The following is a 23,299-nucleotide window of genomic DNA, read 5'->3' as shown; positions in this document are numbered from 1 at the left end:
CACACATTTGGTGCTTTCATTGCTTTTCATTCATGATACATTTTTCGTTAAGATCACGTGCCTACGAAATTAAGAATTTCAAATAATTCAAAGAAACTCTTAGTGTACAAAAATGGTCAATGAGACGTAACGATAATTGCGAAGCTGAAGGAGCATTCCTTCCTTTTCACTTACACTTTCATGCTATTTGATTATTACCAATTCAGTAAAATTATATTGATTGAGAGAGACGTTACAAAAATTTTCCAACTATATTAATTTTGAGTGATGGACAGTTCCATTTTAATTACGATGAAATTTCTTCCATTGGAAGAATTATATTTAACGATCATAGGGAAGATCACAATTGAAGAGTATCCTTATTAGGAATTAACGTGTTAACAGGTGTAAAGTACCTAGACAATCTAATAATATAATAAAGCCTAACATTTTGAAAGCACGACTAGTAATGTTCAAGATGTAACAAAAAATAGATCAAAAGAGAAATAGACTTAAATCACTAATAAGAGAAGAAAAATGGTGCTATTGGGTATTTTTACGTTCAACTGATAGCGAAATCATGCATAGCTGAGGAGAAATTAGGACAGTTGCCCTATTAGCTGCCCTATAACATCAGAAATGCCTGCATTTAAATATCTGCAACTTCTCGCTCATTTAAGTCAGTGATATCGGTGGAAATAAATTTTATACTTAATTTCAAAATTTAAATTTAGTAAAAAATACAATTAATTTTGTGAAATATGAAATTACTTAGGAAAATGTGGAAACTTATTGTCATTATAAAACGTCATACAACGAAAGAGTATTGTTGATACCACTGTTATCATTGCCAGTTTATACGTCTGCCGCATAATAAGCAATCGTTAAACAAGTTTCGTTAACATTTTCATTTCGGACAGCAGCTCCGTTTTGCGGAGAAACTTTATCAAAAGAGCGGACAACTACTAATGTGCGCCTCGGTCTCATTTCGAATACGCATCGTTGTTTCTCATTGGACAACTATGTGTTATTACACCGCGGACAGAATCCTTTGATATCATCCATTAAATCGGTTGTACGATATTCACTTTCCGTCTATAACTACGCCTTGCGTTGCGCTCGTACAGAGCAAAGCTGCTTTACTGGAAAATTTTTAATTGGCCAAGTTACTCGTCCGATTGTACTCGAACAGGATTAGTGTTCGAATACCACTCGAATATATAATTTTAATGGTCTCTCTAATCCTTGGCGTCGCGACTCTCTCTCTCTCTCTCTTTCTCTCGTTTCGTTCAGGAAGCCATCGGTAAATGCAACTTCCAAAATGAAACTAGGTTGGAGAACTCGTACATTGACGACATCTCAGATTCCTTCTCTCATTACGACTAAAAACTTTCGCGGGAAACTTTCCACCGGTTATCAATGTACGCGTTTTCTTCTATCTGTCTGTTCGTCCGTCTGCCTCGCCTGTTCATCTGTTTTTTCTTCTGCCTCTTATTCTTCTGCTTATAACGTTAAGCGGCAGCGGTGAAAGGTACTTGCAAACAAATTACGATTACAGATCCGCCGGGTAGTCGTTGTCATCGTCGTCATCCTCAACGTCTGAATTGTCGTGCTGAATACGACGGAGGGTTAAAAAAAAATGAGGGTGGAATTGGCCATTATGCGTTGCAAGCGAAGGGGTGGAGAAGGCACAGGAGGAGGAAGGTTCGCCACCCCTCGTCGCGAACAATCCGGCCAACTTTGAAAATGTTTTAAAGAGAGACTCGAGCCCGTTTGTGTGCCCGCGGGAAAATTAATGCCGCTTGTTCCGGGGAATAAATTTCCGGCTGACGCGCATTTGTTTCGCCGGATTTCGATTCGACCTCGGCCGAAACGGGCCGGAAGTCGAGTTTCATGCATTTCGAATAATGTTAGAGTCCCGATCCGCGCACCTGGATACGCTTTCAACCAGACGCGGCGCGCACGGCGCGACGACGACATTCTTAACCGACTTAATTTGAATTATGGCTGCTAAAAGTCTCGTTGAATCGTACCACCTTCTGCGGAGCTCCAGCTCCTCTGAATTGAGATATCGTTTCGTTCAACCATTTGAAAAAATGAAGAGTTCTATTCCCATTTTTAGAGTCACTGATTGAGTTCTTCCTGTTCATTTATTCTACAAGAAAATTTTTAGCTAAAGTAGTCACATGATATTTTTAATACGCACCGGTAACATTTTGACGTTTTTCGCTCTGGTTTATCGATAACCACACAAAAATAGTGCAAAATGTGAGTTTACGAGAATACATCTTTCGTCCTTACATGAGAATATTTTTCGGTCGTCAAGTACCTCTTCAAAAAGTCAAATCTGGCATGGCTTAGTCATTATTTCGAAAACAAAACAATTTGTTTTAGATATAAAATTGCTTATACACAGAGACACTTTTTTTTATACATACTTTCCATTCAGAATCAGTTTGACTAGTTTGGTAGTCCTAGTGTTAACAACCTTGCAAAATTTCTAAAATTCTGCACAGTATTCTATTAATGTAATACCTAACAACTAAAACTTAATTGTTTTCTCACTCTTTTATTTAAGAGCTCATACGATGAATTATTCATCTTCATGAAGTTCGAAGTTCATGTTTCTAAATTTCTGATCTTTTAAGCAAAAGGTTTAACATTTCCCTCTTCTGCAAACATAGTACAAAAACCGTTGATACTTTACCTGCAACTTGTTATGTATCATAAATTATGAGGCTTAAGGTTAATTTTAATACCAGCTGCAATATCTCATAAATACGATTGTATACTTGCGCAGCGTGTATACTGAAAAAAATCTCATTTCCTTTTTTAATAAACGTGTACGTGATACATAGCTGAGTATAATACATGAATATAGAATGTTCGGATTTGTTTGAAAAGTTTCTTCAACTGAACTAAGATGGTATATTATCCTTCCTTAAATAATTCGCACTCTGTTATTCGCCTTTATTTAAACAGTTTCGTTTCTCCTGTAACACCATAGTTTTTTTCATTTCCTGCCACAAATTCCATTCGTTTGGTGTACATTTCAACACGTATATTTCAGTACAAAATCACTTTTATTATACACGTACGTATCGCGTGGAAGTAAGGAGTTTGGCGCAGAACTTAACGCGTCCTCTAACTTTCATGCGTTCTCTGTTTTCAAATGACGCAGCCACGTGGTCAAGGTTCTTTAAGAGGAGGGCACAGAATAGAGTAGATGAAAATTCAATGACAGTCGTAAGATACCTGTAGGCCTGCCCCTTGCTATTGTCAGCGGATTTCCCTGTTACGCTTACGATAAGTCCAGATAAAAAGAATAACTACGAACACCCGCGGTATTATCAAAAGCCTGTATCTCAATCCAGATGTTGATAGCGTTAGTAAAAGCTTATCTTGCGTTGCCATTGTGTTTCCTCGTTCGCTCTTATTTTGCTATGTCAATCGAAAACGTTCGAATAGAAGAAATTATTTTTATTTCTATTAGAAGCACACTTCAGGTAACAATTAATTAATTCGTATAGGTCGATGTTTTCAATTTTTGTCGGCAAAAGTGTGAGTCAATGTTTTTCAATTTGGTCGTTAAATCCATTATAAGAAAAAAAGAGTCGTGAAGCTGAGAGCGCGTTTTTCCCCACTTGAGATCCGTCGACGAAAGGAAATAAGTCGTTGAGGAGAGAAAGTCGAGTCGTCGTGGGTGGCCCGAGCTTTCGTTGTCTTTGACGTTTCTGACTAATGACCAAGACCGAGCCCCGTATTCCGAGGCTAATGATCGATTGATTAATGTAGCGCGAAATTAGAAGAACTCGCGATGCCGCGGTCGGTTTATAAATTTCACGAGCAAACAACGCCAGCGGGAAGGAGACGGGAAGATCGCGAAAACAAACGCGAACATTCGCGTTTTCATAATGGAACGAGCGAAAGCTCGCTTTCTAAGGAAGTCGTGTTCGATCCTGGAAACTTTTCCGGACTTCACTACCCCGTCTCTCCCCGCTGCTCGCCGTTTTCCCTTTGTCTCCATCTCACTCTTATTCTTTCCCTCTTTTTTCCTTCCTCCCCAATTCCCAGCCGTACGGCCGGAGAGTCGACGCTATCAGGCTAGGAAAGACCACTTTTCGACATCTTGCAGCTTGTGTCTTTTTACGATTTTCCGAGAGTATACGAAAATTTTGTGGCCGCGTCGGTGTCTCCTAGCCCAAAACCCAAACAAGAAAATTTAGATCTCGACATTTAGGTATAGCCTAAAGGCTCGATACACGCACGACGTTGGCAAAAATAATGATCCTCCAAGGAGTGACTGGACACCTAAGTGATGATTTTTAATTAGCCACGAAAAAGTACGCCTAGGGATAAAGCTAAAGTGTAAATACTGCAATTTTACGTTGGGATTCGGTCATTACACAAAACTCGCGGAACAGAAAATAAAAAATAGTGTAGCACTATTTTATTATCACTGAAATCTTTAAATTAATATGTTAATTTTGAAATTTCGCGTTTTGAGTTTGTAACTTCCGGTTTCAGGCACACTTTTATGTAAGTGCCCAGTCACTTTTTTGAGGTTCACTAGGTAAAAGTACGAAAAGATATTCTCTCTGTTCTCGCCATCGAATTTTAAACTGCGCTTCTTTCACATTTTTTGTCTATGATCCGAGGTTGCAAATTATTTATTCATTTTAGGAATTACATTGAACCATATCTTGTCCCATTATCAACGATTTCAATAATGAAAAAAGAGGGGAAATGTTCACAGCGAATTTCTGAAAGCTCCCGCAATATGTAATTAATCCGGCATGCACAATCCAGATTGGCTGAGCGCGATTCGGCCTTGCGGTTTATTTAAAATTTCATGAACCCGAAAACGTATCCGCCAACAACTCCGACGTCGCGTCGTTTCGTCCCGGGAAAAGCGCAGGCAACAAACTCGAAAACCCGGGAAAGAGTCCCAGCGTCAACGTCGGAACGTTTGATCGTCAACCGTGATGATGGAATAAAAAAAGAGAAAACATCGCGTTACGAACCGCAAAGGATCCGAAAGTAATGCGTGTTTGTTCTTTGGCGAGGGTTGATAAAAGATCTTTGTGACACCGGCTGTCATGCGCACGCTTCCATTTTTTTTGTTTTCACTGGACCAATAGACAAATTACATTACATTGTGGCGAAGAAATTATCACGGTAATTTACACTAGATTGCTGCAGCGAGTCAATTTGACTCATTGTTCAAGACTCGAAGTTCAAGTATCATGCAAAAGAAATAGAAGTAAGGGCGTCTGTACTAAATGTGATAATATAATTTGCGGAAAATGTGTTTTAAAAAGAGAATATATATGTAAAAATTGTTTTGAATTGTTTTGTTAAAATAAAATTTTATTTTTTTAAAAACCTTCAATTTTGATATTTAAATAATAAAAATAGGTATATACCAAACATCCGTCAATCTAGTGCAAGTCATTGTCATTGTTTTTATGTAAGGGTTCATACAACCTTAATGTATGATGTTATGTATGGTTTACGTTTTTGACCTGTATTAATGAAAGCGAATATCAGCAATTCATTCTTTAGGTACTATTTTGACGTTGAAACATGATACAATGTTTTATTAGATTAATAACTTAAAGGGACGAGCCACGTGTGTTATCCCGTTTGTCTTTGAAATTTTGAATGAGAAATGCATTACTTGAAAACAGAACGGTTATTCGCAGTTCTAGTCGGTCTCAATCAAGAGCGAATCGTTGAAGTTACAATAACTGAAATTTAATCTAATTGTTGCTGATTCTGGCGTATTAAGTACTGGCAAATGATATTCATGAGAGACACAACTGAACATATTAGCATTAGAAATTACAACAGCACTCGTACTTGGTGGAGTTCCGCACCAGTTGGCTATTCGAATGGTATTGTAAGTGTTTAACCTGGTCGAAGTGGAGAATATCTGAAAGCTGGTTTTCTCTTCTTAAACTACGTATAGTATTTTAATATATATAACATTGTATAATATATTAGTTCTTATGTAGCAGCTCAAAACGATTATCGACCCATGCATACATACAAGAAGTCAATGTTCCTAGAGTTTTAATGTGTGCATGCCAAATCGATCGGGAATCGTTTTGAATAAAAAGTTTTGTGTTGTACACTGTACAGTGCTATTAACTTTAAGCTACCATTGATATAATACTTTTTGTCCCAGAATTTAATACTTCGTTGTAATTCGAGATATTAAAGATTATAGATAGATATAAAATATTGGACATTCTATTTAAAAAACTAAATGTGATTCTGATATCGTTAAAAATATGAAGAAACAAATGCAAGGTGCAACATTTGTTTAAAAATTTTTATCGTACATCAAATACCATACGAGTTATTCGAAATTATGTAATGTTACGAGATTCACCCTGTATAGTAAGGAAATTCATTTTATTGTGTACACCTATTTACCGTTACCATTTACGAATCAAGCTAATAATAAAATCAATACGTACAGTTATGTTGTAAAATCTTTTGCCGGTGCAGCCGTTTGGATAAAATTAATAACATAAATATTGCGTCGGACAGTGGGCACGATTTATGGGTATTGTAATCACCCTTAATGCTCATAAGTAGTTTGGCTACAAAGCCCTTATAACTCTTACCGGCAAGTAGCAAACGTAGCTAATTTTCTTGCTCGTCTGCCTTCCGCTGCTTAGGCTGTCTTGCGCTCGCCAACTTACCCGTTTCGCTCCGTAAAAACGTGAATTACATCCCCCACGGATGGCGAGATCATCGTTTTCATTCTTATCTACCATGCCACTCGCCTTCCGAGCTCATACCCGCGGATGATTCACGTGTGTTAACGCTTGGCTCGCGTCTTAAGCAATCATCGCACCAACTGCTTTCAGCCTGGCTAATTCTGAATTCTGAATTGTCTGCTCGTCTTCTCTCACTTCCATTAAAACGTTATGATAGCGCAAGGAATCATACATAAGATCAAAATGACATAAAAAAGCAGTTTAGAACGCAAAGGTATATGCAAATATCCTCGAATAGTTTAACGAGTTTCCAACACAATAAACAACGATACTCTATCATCGTTTAACTTTTTTATTTATTCATATACCTGTCGGCCTTAAACAGAGGTCGAGGTTCATTTTCTCTCTATTTTACCCGCCACTAGAGTTTTAACACTGTAATCGCGGCTGATAATAGCGCAATCAGTGAGTCGCAATTAACAACCGGCTATAAAATAGCGGTGTAAATGAAACTTATCAAAACGCGATAAATTTTTCTCCCTTTCACTAGAACACACACAGATCCGACTATTCACCCATATCAGTTGTTAATTATACACATTATTGTATATACTAATACAACGATACAGATACAAGAAGCACGCGAATGGTACGTGAAATTGTTTTCTACCTATAGATACGTATCACCGTAATTCTCGGTATTCCTAATACAATTTGCGGTATTCCCGTTATTAGCATGTTCGTACGAACCGATGAGTGAATTAGTGCACACGAATTTGTGAAATTATTTCTCTTTCCAATTCATTTTTTTCCATACTTTGGTCTCATTCCATTACGAAGGTATTATGAAATAAAAAGGGAAATTCAAAGTTGAATCACGTAATTAGTAATCTATATGATGTATGAGTCGCTTATTTAAAAAATGGCCTAAGTCCATTTACTTGAAAATCGAGATATTTAAGGGTTAGCGGTTTAATAAATTTAAAAATATTGGTATTTCTGAAATGGGACTTCAGCCACTTTCGAAATAGAAATTTATGTCATACAATAGAATGGTTAATAAACCAACTAATTTTCCTTTTACAAAATCTCTGATTTTAAATATATTAAGTCCAATTTCCTTCAAACGATAACATAGAAATGTAAATATTAAAATAGTCAGCTTGATTTCTTAAAAAATCAATTTAGGTCACTTTTAAAATAAATAGCTCATGTATAAAAATTTGCTTATTACGACCCAGCAAGTAAAATTGTTCATTTTGTATAAACTATGAAGTAGCAGCAAATTTTGACAATTAATATTGCATGTTACGTGAGAATACTGGATTATGGTTGCAATGCCTCTGAAATATTGTACAATGGCAACGAGCCGCGGAGGAAGGAATGTGAGGAAACGGCTTTCGCCTCAATTCCATGAGGAAATGTAATGTCTTGTCAGTAAATTCGCGAAGAGGAGATAACAAGGATGGAATAAAGGTTGAACCACTTATGTTCACATTTATGGTCGTTTCGGAGACACATTGGCAGGTTATCGTTGATCTTTTTACGACATCCATTCATCGGGAACGGTACTCTGAACGAACTATATGATTCCTGGTATAATTTTGAAATTTTAATATCTAAAAATCACGCGCATTCTCACGTGGAAGAAATATCTAAACTATTTACTCGGAATAATAGCAATTAGCAGAAAAAATTCTTAATCGAACAGTGATTGGACATTTGCATGAATTCGCATAATCAAGCCTAAATCTCTTTCATCGAATCGCAATCAATAGGAGATGCATTACAAATAAATAATCTCGCTTCAATCGCGATTGAATCAACTTGAAAGTTTAATGCGTTGGATAATGAACATTTCTGTTTGATTCCAGTCGCGAGCAATGGTAATTCGTGTAAACGGAATTTTAAATCACATCTGAATTATGCCGAGAAAGAAATATCAAGCTTGTTATCTTTTTTTTTACTTCCTACGTTTGAAGAGGGGCTTCGTTAATTCTTTACGCGTGTACGTGTTTGTGTTTATCAGTAGCAGGATGTGGCGTGGTAAAACGATAAAGAATTTTTCAACAATTTATGGGGAAAGGCAAAATCCGCGAGTTTTACTTTTCTAGTTCGACGTAAAGGGAGCGTGTGCGCACGAACAGCGCAGCGGGGGCATCGTCGAGAATTACCTGTCACGATAAATCAGAGTCTTAACGTTAACAACTATTTCTTTAAATGCTCGCTAAATTGAAACCTCCGTTATGAACCGAATTAACAGTGTGTACGTTGTTCGACTAATGTTCTTCCAAAGAAATCCCTGCCAATCATACTATTCGTTATTAGAATATTAACAAAGTACGCAGCGTTACTTACTTGTCATAACATGATTAAGGGAACGATTTTAAATGCTTCGAAATTAATTTATGAGTTACCAGTGGCAATAAGAATTGAATTGGTAAGCTGTAGGTAGAATTATTTAATGCGACGGACAAGCACGACCGGGTGGATAAAAATTCCGATCACTCAGGAGTTCCATTCTCCTTTTTTTCAAACGTATTGTAGAAAATACAGCGGAGTGACAAGGCGAGCTGTCGTAGCTCGATGAAATTCAGCGACAGGAAGCTTGGCGAGCGCGTCTGATTCGAAGAGGATCGTTTCAGAACGATTATCGCGTTCATCGGAATACGTAGCATGAGAACGCAATCAATCCCGATATTGATGCAAAGAGAATCGAATTATCAAGTGTCAGTACGTGCCTCGTAAGAATCGGGTAATTTTAGAATCGAGTCGTTTTATCGAGATTCATACGTGAAATTTATACCCGCGACAAACCTCCTCAATTCCTCTTTTACTATTCCGTAATCGAAAGTTATTTAATAACTTGCAAAATATTCAGTAAATTGTCACGTTAATTACATAAATGTTTCATTTAATGATCTTCTCTTGCTGGCTCTGACGATTGATAAAAACTTGTGAAAGAAATATTTTGGTTAATATTTTTTTTCGTTTTGTTTTAAAATAATGAAAATTCACGGAACGTCAAAAGTGGAACGTGACATTGTTTCTTTGCACAGATTCTCGCATGATACTGCAGCGTACATGGTCTTTCTACTTTTGATTCCCACCTGACAATGAGTAATGAGGTCGTGTTTCGCGATAAATGTCAGAACCGCCAAGTTGCTGTTGCTGGAATAACGTCTCATTAGATTACAACAGTAGAATCTCTTTTAAATGTCATGTCCTTTCAAAACTGTATTCCACATGTCGCACTTGTAACAGCGTAATTTTTAATTTTCACCGTACGAAATTTTTTGTCAGTTCATGTGCAGAAAATATATTTGCTTTCACCTATTACAATATTCGCTAGAATAGAAACTAACTATGAAAAAAATATTTTTTATGCAATGAAGTACTCCCTTTGATCCATAATAATAGTAGCAGTTGACGAATTTAATTTGTGTTTTAATGAAAGAAAATGAATATAGAACGCAACGTATTTTAACAAAAAAACTAGATTAAATTAAACAATAAATTAAATGTATTACTCCTAATTTTTATTTTCAGTATTCAGATAGTTCAATGGTGTATCATAGGACAATGTGTATTTGACTCGGTTTCGTTTTTTTATGACGCGCAGGACTCTAACTACAATCAACTTTATACAATACAATTACGTTCTTTTACAATTTTATATTGTACAACATTCAATTTTCCATCGCAGTTACACTTTTAACATTACAAAAGTATTACAATTAACTCGTAGCTTCTCTGTAATTCTGTGCATTAAGCTATTATTTTAGAATGATAAATAGAAGCTATTTGTGAAAATATTGACTAGAAAATTTATCATATGGTATTATACTTTTGGAGAGTTTTAACCTTTGATTCACGCAGACGTGGAAGGTGCGAAAGTTAAACCGAGCTGGCGCGTGTACTTGGGATTTCTGCTTTAAATTATTTCACGAACATTCCCGCTAAAGGGAAGTTCGGCGGAGAAAATTTGACAGCTCTCGGAGATCCTTATCCACGCTGAGGTTTTTGTTCGGGTTCTTTGTAACACGCGCGTCTCGAAAACTTTGTGCTGACAGTCGCGTCCCTTCGCGCGATTCGATGATCGTAAAAATGGAGAAAAGGGTTTTGACGGTGGTGAACGTTCTTTCCTTTCCCAAGAACGTGAAAGGATTTTACTTTGAATTCAACCGAACATTAATATACGTATGGTCTGTATAAAATGCAACAGTATTGTCTTTCACCATTTCAAAGATTTGCTCAGTGCTTTAATGAGTAAAACAGAAAGCAAATATACAAAGTAATTCATCAGATACTATCATCTCAATTTTCGTCGTTATTATTAACAAATTATCTAGCAAAGAATATTTATATATGTATATAAGCTTGGAATATGTACATATAAAACATGTCAAATTATCGCAAGTACTTGAAGAATCGTGAAAAGTGTTACGTGGACACCCTGCCTAAACATTATTTGCTAGATACAATAACGACAAAAATCGAGGTGGCAATATCTGGAGAACCAATCTGTATACTTTTCTTTCGAAGTATTCGAAATCTTTGACTTCAGAGTTTAATCTGTCCTCCGACCAACAAATACGCTTATAGAGATCCACTTGGCCCCATAAAAAAAAAGGGGAAGGATCTCAACGAGTCGCATAAAGAAACAGACTTCTTACCCCTATTACCGAACAATTACCCTACTCTCGTTGCCGTATCTCAACTATTAAAAAAGAAAGCCTCCGCCGCGCCGCCGTCTCTCGGAAAGTAATAGCCCATTCATCGTAAGGATTCATCTTAGCTCCGACTTCGCTGTAACGAGGCCGGAAGTGCACGATGGCGAAACGAATCGCGTCGCGAAATCAATTAGGATCGAGCCGACGGCTCTGTCCTTCTCCCTCAGTGGATGGTTGTATCAAAAACACCGAACACGGTAGCAGATTGGACGAACGTGCGCGCATCGTGAGGTAAGGAATCCCTACGAAGATTTATGAACAGGAAGCGAGACACGGCGGAGAAAGAGAGCGAGAGAGGGTCCCGTGCGCTCTGACTTCGACGTGAACCAAATCTATAGACGACGTCGGCGTCGTTCCCTCTACACGAGGATCCCGAACTTAAGGAGGGAGAATATACCTTGACGCGTCGGGATATATATCGCCCTTGCAGATCTCTCGGTCTTCCGCGCTCTGATTTATTTTACGCCGCCGAGAGCCGCCACCCAGGCTCTGTTGTACATCCCCCCATCCACCCTGCGCGTCTACAATTTCGAAAAGTCAGCAGCAAGCCTCGCGCGCGGCATACTGCTGAACGTGTACACGGGATTCTCGAAATTTTCGGCGATCCTGCGCTTTCCTGAGATAAACACCTCGCGCGTGTACCACGTAAACTACCCTCCGTCGCGTCGTCGCGATGACAGCCGGACAGACGCCTACACGCGGACAATTTTCAATTCGTTCTACCGTGTCGCGCGAAACTTTTTCATGCCGCGCGACGATTGTTTTAGATTTGAATGGGACTCCGGGGACGGGACGGGACGCGACGGAGAACTTCGGATTCAATGTGGTCGGAAGTTTAGAGGTGCGAAACTTGGGCTGGAGAAAGAGCTATAGAAGGCCGCCGCGACGACACGTCATGTCGGATGTTAATCTTGCTTAGGGCGCGTTGACTAATAGGGCGAACCGAGATGAACGAATTAATCAATCGCGACCGATTTTCAATGAAAACTGTTTGCATTAATTCGTTGGCAAGAATATAATATAGTAAATGCGTTTTAGGCTCGTAAAAAAAGACTTTGTAATATTCCGCGTGTTTGTGTCCTACAACAATTAGATATATAGGGTGAGTCCCATAGCGTGACGACTACGAATATCTCGTAAAATATGTGTCGTTTGCTTTTAAACAAATATTTCATGGCTTCTAAGGAGACCTGCAGTGCTGTGATCTTTACCTTTTTACTGACTATGAGGGTCAACCTCAATTTTTTTTCGCAGAATGCTCCGTATTACTTCTTGATTTTCATGTATTCCGCATAATTACAAAAATTCTTCACTGCATTCCTATTAGTTATTACTCGCTTTTTAAGGGGAACGATACCTTAAACGGAACAAAAGGTCCGGTCAGTAAAAAATTATGTATATTAAGTAAAATACAATGTTTCCCCTCGTAAACTGGTACTCGTAGGTATAACGTTATTATCGCTTGACAAATGTTAGGTGCAGCAGATTAGCATTATTATTTTGCTTCAAGCGAAACTAATTTAGGAGAAGTGTTCCACGCACTGTGAAATCTCGGTGCAAAGACTTGCCTTAAGCGATGCTGCATACCCTTTTATGAAACATTTACAGTAGTCCTTCTGTTAATTTTCCCATGAAAAAAAATTTAACTAGCTTTTTCTATACTTTACATAATTTACTCTAATTACGTTTTAATTTAGCAAATGAAATCACAACTCTCGCTAAGCAAATCGAGTTTTATCGTATGTACACGATATAACTAAGCGAAAACTGGCTCTACTCCGATTAAACGATTCCATTTATCAAACTATTTTCTCCCGCCTGCGGAAGAGGAAAGATAAGGAAGCGAGAAAATATATATATATAAAAAAAACGGAGCAGCAGGCTTGTGAGGTTGAGACTGGCGCAACTCCCGGAAAACACGATCCCTTTCCCGGTAAATAAACATCGAGAGATACCGATTCGCTATCTGCGATCGTCATTCGTTTAACCGCAAAACGAGCTACGGGCATTAACGTTTTTATTTTTATGATAAACAGGGATCACTATCTCGTCCCGCGGAACTTCGCTTTCCCTCAGTCATCGTTCCCTTTTAACTCTCCTTTTCGTCGTCGATAAACAGTAAACTGAGAATCGGGAACTGGGGATTCCTTGACGTTCGCCACATTCCCAGCCTTTAATGCACTAGAAAAATGCTTTCACGGTCCGCGAAACGGTTCTAAACCGCCGCCGCCGCTGGTCTCTCCGCGACATTTCATATCTCACGAAAATGTATGTGACGCGGGTATGATGGTAACAACTCGGCTGTAATGAATAAATCTGGATGTTTTTCGGCTCTTGGTTCGCGGGCGGAAGTCGCTCCAGTTATCAGGCTCGTGTACACGGTTACGCTACCGGGTTTAGTGATTTAGCCAGTTTGTTCTATTTGAAACTTTGTTTCGTAAAGAACAATACATTTTCCACCATCGTATCTAATCATTTATAATTTACAGCAGTGGTTCTTAACAGGGTTGATGAAATTTCAAATGGGTTAATGATGATCAAGGGGTCGATTGGGGGTCGAATATGTACCGGCGAGTAATTAACAAAAATTAAGAAAATCCCATTGACAAAAAATTTACTAATCAAATTAATAATTAATTCTTCACTGATATAAAACCCATATCATGGGAATATTGATATTTAATAGTCGAGAAATATCCCGAAATAAACGTTGTTACCGAGCCAGCATAATCAGCTTTCTTCTCTTTTTACCTAGCGGAAGCAGTCTTTAGTCAAGTCAGTAATTTATTACGGGAAACCAGAAACATGTTGAATTGATTGTGACTGAGAGAACTCGTTTACTTTCATAAAAGAAAAAATGATAATAGTACAAAGTAATAAACTATAAATCTAATAAACCAGTTTTTCAAAATTTTTGTTTTTTATTCTCAGTCTAGTTGTTATCTTTGAGTTATTTATGTAAAATTACACTGTATAACACAATATTTTTTTGCAATGTCCACTACGTGATTTTTATATGTATAGTTCCTCATGTCAGAAACGAATCCGGAAGCAGAAATGCTGTATTCATGTACCGTTTTCCCAAAGATACATGATTTGTGGAAAAATAAAGTATTATATGAAAATTAAAAGTGCGAGAGAGTTCATTTTTTAATCAACGCATAGAGGAGTCTTTTCACAATACATTCAAGTAAACCACTTTTTGTTCTCGTACTTTTTAATTGTAAGTAATTGTTAAAGTTTGGAAAAGAGCTGATGCTAGTACTTTACACGTACTATTTTTGTATTTATGTGAAAATTCCACCATCCAGCAGGAATTTATTAGATAGTATTGGATTCCACCTACATTACTGATAAAGAAACCATATACAAAAACATATAAATTTTTCCCGAATATCATGCATTTTTACAAAAACCGCTATTTTTCGGGAACGGTACGTGATAGTGCAGTTATGCTTCCAGATTTGTTTTTGGCATGAAAAACTCTATAAGAATCACGTAGTGATTGTGAACAAGGATTTATTTTATCGAATAAAATAAAAAATGATTTTTTTTATCGGGGAAAAAAAAAAACGAAAAGAGATTTTTTATTGGATTTTTTACCTTTTAAATTGTTCACTTAAAACATAAGACAGTCTAAAATATTTGAATGGTTAAATCGGTACACTTTCGGACAATGATTCTCAATCTATCTGTGATTGTGTTAATTCTTTCTCGGAAGACACAAGCTGGAATTTATAGTCGTTTCTCAGTTCTCAACTGCTTATTGTATATCTACGTGTTTCGTGATACATGATTGATGAAAATAGAGGATATATTTTTAAATGTATTATTTCATTAAGACTTTTTAAAATTTCATTGAAGTGAGTAAGCCTATCACAATAACCGTAGATGCTTCAATGAAATTTTAAAAATCTTAATCAATACTCAAATAGAACTAAAAAAATATATCTTTGATTTTCATCAATCATGTATCACGAAACACGTAGATATACAATAAGCAGTTGAGAACTGAGAACTGAGAAACGAGTATAAATTCGGACCACAGTGCATTAGTCACATTTAAATAGACTTTCAAAATTTCACTTCTCTAAAATTCTAGTATTTTCTACATTAAAATAGATCACAAAATTTTCTTTTTGTACTTGTTATATTATTATTATTTATTATGAATGTTACTTGTATTATGTTATGTTCTTATTTTATTATGAATATGTCGTATATTATAAAGAAAAAATAAAATCATTCATTTAAAAAAGAACGATGCAAGAAAAGGGTTGGTAATCCCTGGTCTACAAGAACATTCACATTTTCACATAAAAAAGAAATAGAGACAATAACGAACGTCAAATTGTAGGAATAAAAAACGTTTATTATATAGAATTACGTGACAAGCGTGCTATTTCTTCCATTCACGGTTGTACGAAAAAAATGAGAGAAAAATCATGGAACTATGTTCGCGAATTAGATCCGAATTTGCCGCATGCACTCTATTTTCAATTCAACTTCGGGATTCATCAACCCAATGATCTCAGGAATTTCTTTGATGTATTGCAAAAGCGTAGCAGTACAGATACTTTTTTGGCCCTTTTTTCGAGCTCTCTACCGGCATACTCGACGCACTCTAGTGGGACCCGGTCTAATTTACAGAGCGGTACAATTAACTCTTTTGTCGGTGCGCTCAGCGCAGCGAGATAATGCATCAGATTTTATCTCGCGCACTGGGATATCCGCGGAATTGAAAGGGAACTTTGGAAACGTCGCGCCGGGATTTTACACGATGCATCGTTTAAATCGTCGCACCGTATTTGCCAGGAAACAAAGATGTTCCATTTACATACGTACGTCCCCATGAACAGATAACTGCACAATTAGACGTATCGTGGAACAGAATTGAAAAGAAATATTGCAAATATGTTGCGCAGCGTAAAATCTAGCGATTACTGTTTCTATTTTTCGTTTGTACTAACAGATATCGTGACTCTGATGACTTCTCGTGGGCGTCTCAACAATTGATGTAACGTTCAATTAAATCCTGGCGACAGCTGACCGCGAAGCCTGGCGAACTGTCAGAGGTTTGCAATTTAATCGCCACTCTGCCCACTTATCATTAAATCGATCTGGGAGGAAAAGTTTCTTTACCCGATGTCCCTCTTTATACAACAATAAAATATTATTTCCATATCATTAAAACTTGACGACGATATTCAGACTCTCGGTCCGGGCCGGGCACCCGAGGCTCGGGAAACGTTTATGCAAATAACCGAATCGGTGGTACGGATCGCCGGGAATAACAGGGAGGTAAAAGCGCGGGAAGTTTTTCCGGCGTGGCCCATCGCGATTGTTGTAGATTGTAGAACGCAAAGTGGCCGGCAACACGTAGATGGGGCAGACACACGGATTATCGATGCTCGCTCGGTCGTCCGGCGGAAAAACCGTAAACCGCGACGCAATTTAACTTACAATTAGTCCGAAACAATGCACGGGCCAAACGGCGTGCCGCGTATCCGCATAGGTCACGTAGACAGTGAGAAAGAAATTAACTGCTCATTACCGGTGAACCGAAAATAAGTAGGAGGAAAAGTTTTTTTCGCGGACTGTATCGCAGTCGGGCGTGAATTTCCAGAGGGTTCAACGAATCGCGAAATTTTCCTGCGGTAAAACTTCTTCCTTTTTTTTCTTTTTCATTTTATCCCCCACCTATTTTTCCCGTTCGCTTCGTTCTCTCTTTATTTCTTTCCTGTTCGCTCGCTCGCTCGTTCGTTCGTTCGTCCCGCTGTTGTCCTTACGAATAATCGATCGGTCTCGCTTCAGAAATTTGTCGAGGCAACTTGACGAACGTGTGCAAGTACGTTGAAATCGCGGTTGGTTGGATCTCGTTCCGATCCTTTTGTGTCGATGGTGTTCCTTGGGTTGTTAGTTAAGGGGATTCACGTGTTTTCCCGGTACCCGGGTAAAGAAATTGCGAGGATAGGCACTCGCTTCTTACAGTGCTGCATCGTTTGTTACCGGTTGGCACTTTTTCTGATCACGATTTTCGCATATAATGGTCTTCTGAAGAACGAAATATTTATGGAGAACGTGTTTCAATTTCTTAAAGTAGTTTTGCAAGCACTACAGAGCAAACACGTTTAAAGTTGTATAATAATAATGTATCTGAAATAAAAACAATGACAAAACATTGAACTTTTAATAGTTGTTAAATATTGCATTAATAAACATACTGTGCAAAATCTTAGAAATGTCACGAGGCCACGTGAAAATATACGTGCAACAATAAGAGAATTTTACATTTTTGTATAACTGTTAATACATGTTTGAGAATATACTAAAGTTAAAATAATATCAACTTTGAGAATATTATTTGAGATGCGCAGTATAAAATAAGCTAAAGTAAACAGTTGTGAGTCATATAGAATCCTATCTAAGCAAGTGCCAAAACCATATATTAGAATGTTAAAAATTATTCGTTAAAAATTTTCTGTAACTGAAGAAATCCGGTCGAGGAAGTTTATGAACCTTACTTCTCTGTAAATAATATTTAAATAATTCTAAAATTCGTACTACATTATCACTGAATGTTGCAAAGTAACAGGCATTAAGGATGTATTGGCTATATTAAGGAAATATCCAATTAATTATTAACGCTGGCGAAAATTCCTTATTTCCTAAAATCATTATTTCGGTCACCCCTCACAATATTTAATAAAGATTACATATACCGTGCAGTATAGATTACATGGACAAAAAATTTCATAAAGCTTCCATAAACGTTCCACTGGTCAGCAATTATTCTCGATTCGCAAGAAGCGGTCCGCGAAAGAAAGAGGCGAGATTCTGACCGATTGATTTATGCCTGTTGCGTCAAAAAACTTGCGAACAGCATTTGAAATTCGTGAGAACGCGGATTCGCCGAAGAGGGAAGACGTGAAACGGCTAGACGTGAGATTTATAAGGCGAATTTGTACAGCGGGTACCAACAACGGCTTCGCAGAAACGCGGATGCTAATTCTCACGAGTTTCCTGTCTCCTTCCGGCGCTCTAGCATTCTCGTGCTTGTTACCCAAGAAACAAAGTGACAAAACGGCACGATGTAACAATTAATGTAATTAACGATGAGGCACTGATTCGTATCTGGTCTCTGAGTTTTTCGAACGAGCGTTACCACCGTTACAATGTGAAGCCGGAACAATATCCGCGAATCGATCGTTAATCACGTCAAACGCGTTTATGATATGACGGATTATAATTGGTACTAATCGCGTTGTCCGTATAACTAGATTGAAACGAGTTATAGCTGCAGATTGTACGTCTGATTAGACATGAACGTTTCACCGCGGGAAAGTATCTACATACGTAGATTACCCGGGCAGTAAATTCAGGTTACCGCAACACAATTTTTTCTGGCCATACTAATACATAAGAGATGAGTTATCGCCGAAAATGCATTGTTTGCGCAGAGCGTGAAATGCGGTGAGAAATTTAACGATTCCCGTGTATCTCCGCGATTGAATTATGAATACCGTTCCATAAATCGGTATGCACACCTTTTTTCACAAATATAGAGCTTGTTCACTTGTGACTTGAATAGTTTTCGAAGTATTTGTTAAAACATATCGTAGGGCGATTTCATCCGTTAAATATTTATATCGAACAATGGTAAAAACATTTTCGGCACAATTATAGAAAACTTTTGAAATTAATCACCTTTGTATTTTATACATACGTTTTTATTCCTCCTAGCACCCCTCGTCGCGGCTTCTCCCGCACAAAGTATCGCGTATAGAACTTGAAACGTGTCGAATAGAAATGAATGAACAAATCTAAATGAAACGTCAAACATATCAAAGATATTATAAATACATATACATTTTATACCTTTTCGCTCACCCTGATTTCCTGGACAAATCCTGAAATTGATTTTTAGGTATGTCTATGTGTTTACTTTGTGAACCAATACCAAATCAATAATTCATTAAGCTTAAACAATAGTGAGAAATACGTAAAAATATGTTTCATCCCAATAGGGCGTGAATTTTGAAAAATCCATGAATTAATTTTCAAGCAGTTGATTACATAATATTTTCCAGACCTCATCACATTAAGAAAATATTGATAAAAAAGCAAGAACCCATTTTCACTCTTTTTCGACTGCGTAATTATTCATAATAACTGTGTTGTTCGCTTTACAAATAAATATACATTATGGCACTCCGCTATGTATAAGAAAGCTGCTGCTCGTTCTGAATGTTTAAAGTTACATAAGTGCAAAAACAATGAAAATAGATTCAAATTATGACAATTATTAGATATTACATTAAGAAATTTTGCGACGCTTTAAGAACGTTATAAAGATGTATATGCCATACGATCTCTGCCAAAAGTTTAAAAAAATGTGACAAAAAACTGAAATGTTTGGAACGAGAAACTTTTAAGGAAAATTATATTTGCAGAGGAATAAGGTTTATAAAATTGTTTCTTAGGTCATAAGGCATTTTTAACATATAATTCCTAACATTCCAATATATGGTTTTGATACTTTTTTATAGAAATGTACCGGACTTACGACTATTTGCATTGTCTACAAGTCCTTGTCTACATTTCTTACTTTTGCTTACTTCTTATTGTGTATCTTAAATAATATTCTTGTAGTTGATACAATTTCCATTTCAAAATATTCTTAAAATGTATATTATCAATTATACAGAATTACAAAATTCTCTCATCGTTGCATTTATATGTATTCTTTTATAAATGATATGAAAATTTTGACATTCGACGTAAGACACCAAGAATTTCTAAAATTTTCTAGTATTTCATTTATACATATAGTGTCTAAGATTTACAATTTCAAATCTCTGTCATTGTCTCTATTTAAGAATTCATACAATCTGAGGTCGTTTTTCAGATTTTCGAATATGCAATATTATTATAATAATATTATTATAATAAAATTTCGAACATACGAATAAACGCTTTCTCTTTATAACACTAAGATATAACTGAAAATATAAAAAAGCTTTAGTTAAATTGAGTATTTTCGAAATTTTTGAATGAGATGTACAAAGGAAATTTTAAGAAAATAAATGCGCGAAAATCTGTCGGCGTACACGTGGGCGTTCCTTCGATGTAAATCAATTCCCGTGTTATTTCACGCGATCCACCGTGATTAGAGAGCTTCTACTAATTGCTCAATTATCGTAAATTACGAAGGCGATCGAGTGGCCTCGAAAGACGCGAGACGGTGGCCGTAGAATTTTAATTTTCACGGAAATATCGACACCAAGCCTTTGCGCAAAGCTATATCAGCACGTACTGTATATAAATATACATACGTATATGTATATTATATACGTACGTGTCTCTAGTACGGGCGTGCAAACACAGACGCCCGTTTGTGTACAATGTATCTCAATTAAAAAAGATAACGAAGACACCGAGCCAGAAGTACCAATCCAATTATTCCCGCGGCGTTTTCGCCATTTATTCCGGTGCCTAAGGACTGCGCGACTCGCTGTTTTCGGTCACGTTTCGATGCATACTTCTTTCAGGTAACGGAACAGGGAGACACCTAAAAACCGGACGACAATTTTTCTCCCGTTCCCCGATTTTCGCCATTTTATTGTTGGCGGAAAAACTAAACGAGAGAAATGCCATCGGTCTCTGAGTGTCCGGGGAGAACCACTCGAACGCGCGCGAAAAATTCGGTGAATACCGAGAACTTTAGGGTACTTCGTTATAGGGAACGAGTATCGGGTCGAGATCGGCGATTTTAATTAAATTAATTCCGGGCGGACACGGTCCGACTTTCATTAACGTTAAAGCGATCGTAGCTCTTTCACAAATTAACGAGCCGGTCGCTTTCCTCGAGCTGCGACGCGCCGCGTTTTGTCCGCCGAAAAGAATGGGGTTGTTTAAAAAGTTTCGCGGTGGAAACAGGCGCGCAACTAGTCTACCGGGAGAAATCGTGGGGAGAGGCCTCTTGATGGAAATTAGTTTCGTTCTACGTCTACCGCGCGGCGGGACGGCGACGTGCCGGCGGTTTCTGCGCTCGCTACTTCTGTGTTTTCGAATAATAACCGGCTGCGAAAAGTACTATCGTTAGCCGCTGTCTCGTTTGGATTCATTAACATTACCCGCTAACCACCAGTATTGTCTGCTCCCTTTCTTTTGGCCCCGTATAAAACATTTTTTCAGAAAAAATTCACAATAGTGAGGCCGACAACAATTATAAAATATATATTCAAATAACTTCTCATGAAAACTTCATAACCGTGCTTATTAACATTTCTCACAATTCTCGTGTTCCTCCACATTACCCTAATTATTTATTATTCAAATAAAGATAATAACTCCTGACCACAGTTTTAAACGACTTTTACACATTTATCCCGCGTAAACATTTAATAACGAGAGCCGACAATTTCTGGAGCAAAGCTCCCTTTAAAATCCGGCGAAGCCCATTCAGAAAGGGGACTGTCCCATCCATAACACCTTGAAAAGATTGCTCGCGGGGCAAAATTCGAGGCTTAAAGAGAAACGTCAACACCGTAAATGTACTTTGAATTATCATTTACGTTCCTCCGAACCCTGCGCGGCGCGTCGGGGCTTGATGTATCCGACTTAAATCGTCCCGGGCGCATGATGGAACGGCTGACATAAAAAGCTGACTGCGTCCGAAGACGGAACGATCGAACAACACGGCACAGCGGAAACGCGATTGCATTCACCGCGTTCACCTACCGGAACAATGGATCCGGTAGCGAAAGGGAACTAACTTTTAATTCGACGTATCGATCAGCGGTGAAACCTCCTTAAAAATCGGTACTCCCTGCGGTTTCCCGGCGATAGAGTCTCCTTAGTCGAACGTGTTAATTTACTCGCGCGCCGCGCGGGTTTCCTCACACTCCCGATCGGTGTTCCATTAACACAACCGCGTTCGAGTTAATCGAGACGACGCGAAGGATTTCCCGCGAACGAAACCCTTGCCGGGACTTACATAAATCCACCGTCTGAAATGCACAGAAACTGTTTACGAAAACCCGTCGATCTCGTTCGTAACGATAGTAAGCGTGAACAATTCTTTTCAACGACACAGCGGATCTTGCACGTGTAAAACAATGAGAAGCGCACATCCGAGTTTGGGAATAATTAGTTTCAAACCTGCTCGGAAATCCCCGAAGAAATATCTCATATCTCAAGGCCTCGAAGCGGATCGCGAGCTGCTCAGTGAAACCGGCAACTGGTCCGACATCCCGGTTCGAAGATAGCCGTAGTCTCGCGTGGTTGCACGTGACCGAGTGCACCGAGGACGGGCCGCCGCGTTGCTACCGGACGCGTAACGCACGGACTGAGGAATGCCGGTAAACTGATCAGGGATCCTGACGGTCCTCCTTCGCCGAGGAGGCCTCTTCCGTACAGGATGAGGCGCGCAAGCCCGTTCGGGCGCAGGAGCGAGACGGAGAGCACGCGGAGTGCCATGCCGCCGCGTGGGAGGGGGAGGGCCGCGACGTTTTGACGATGGTGAGAATGGGACCGAGGGGAAAGCGTGCGAGGGGGTGGACGAGGGAGGGTGATGGAAAACGAGGCGCGGAAGGATCGCGATGCGAAGACGAACGGAGAAACGGAGAGGAAGGTATATACGGGATAACGAGAGGAGTGCCAGAGAGAATGTAATGAACGAGATAATCGAGAGGAGAGGAGATGATAACGATACATGAAAGGAAGAACGCGTTCCATTGAGGATTGTGAACGGTGTTGATGAAAATTGAGAAAGGACGGCAGGAATAAGAAGAAAAGGAGTCAAGGGAAGTGAAGTGTCTTGGCGTAAAATGACATTAAGGAAACGTGTAGTAA

General features: G+C 38.3%; 1 protein-coding gene across 1 annotated transcript in view; it reads right to left on the bottom strand.

Annotated features, from left to right (window-relative positions):
* LOC108621913 (uncharacterized) overlaps positions 1-22,800 on the bottom strand; it is a 55,294-nt gene extending 32,494 nt beyond the window's left edge. The window contains exon 1 of the mRNA XM_018019515.2: positions 22,607-22,800. The gene's annotated coding sequence lies outside the window, so the exon portion shown is untranslated. The remainder of the gene's footprint in view (positions 1-22,606) is intronic.
* Positions 22,801-23,299: the final 499 nt, after the last annotated feature.

This window comes from Ceratina calcarata, unplaced genomic scaffold, assembly GCF_001652005.2.
Source record: "Ceratina calcarata isolate Rehan_Ccalc_2016 unplaced genomic scaffold, ASM165200v1 scaffold188, whole genome shotgun sequence".
NCBI lineage: Eukaryota > Metazoa > Arthropoda > Insecta > Hymenoptera > Apidae > Ceratina > Ceratina calcarata.
This window is presented reverse-complemented; position numbering and strand designations above follow the sequence as displayed.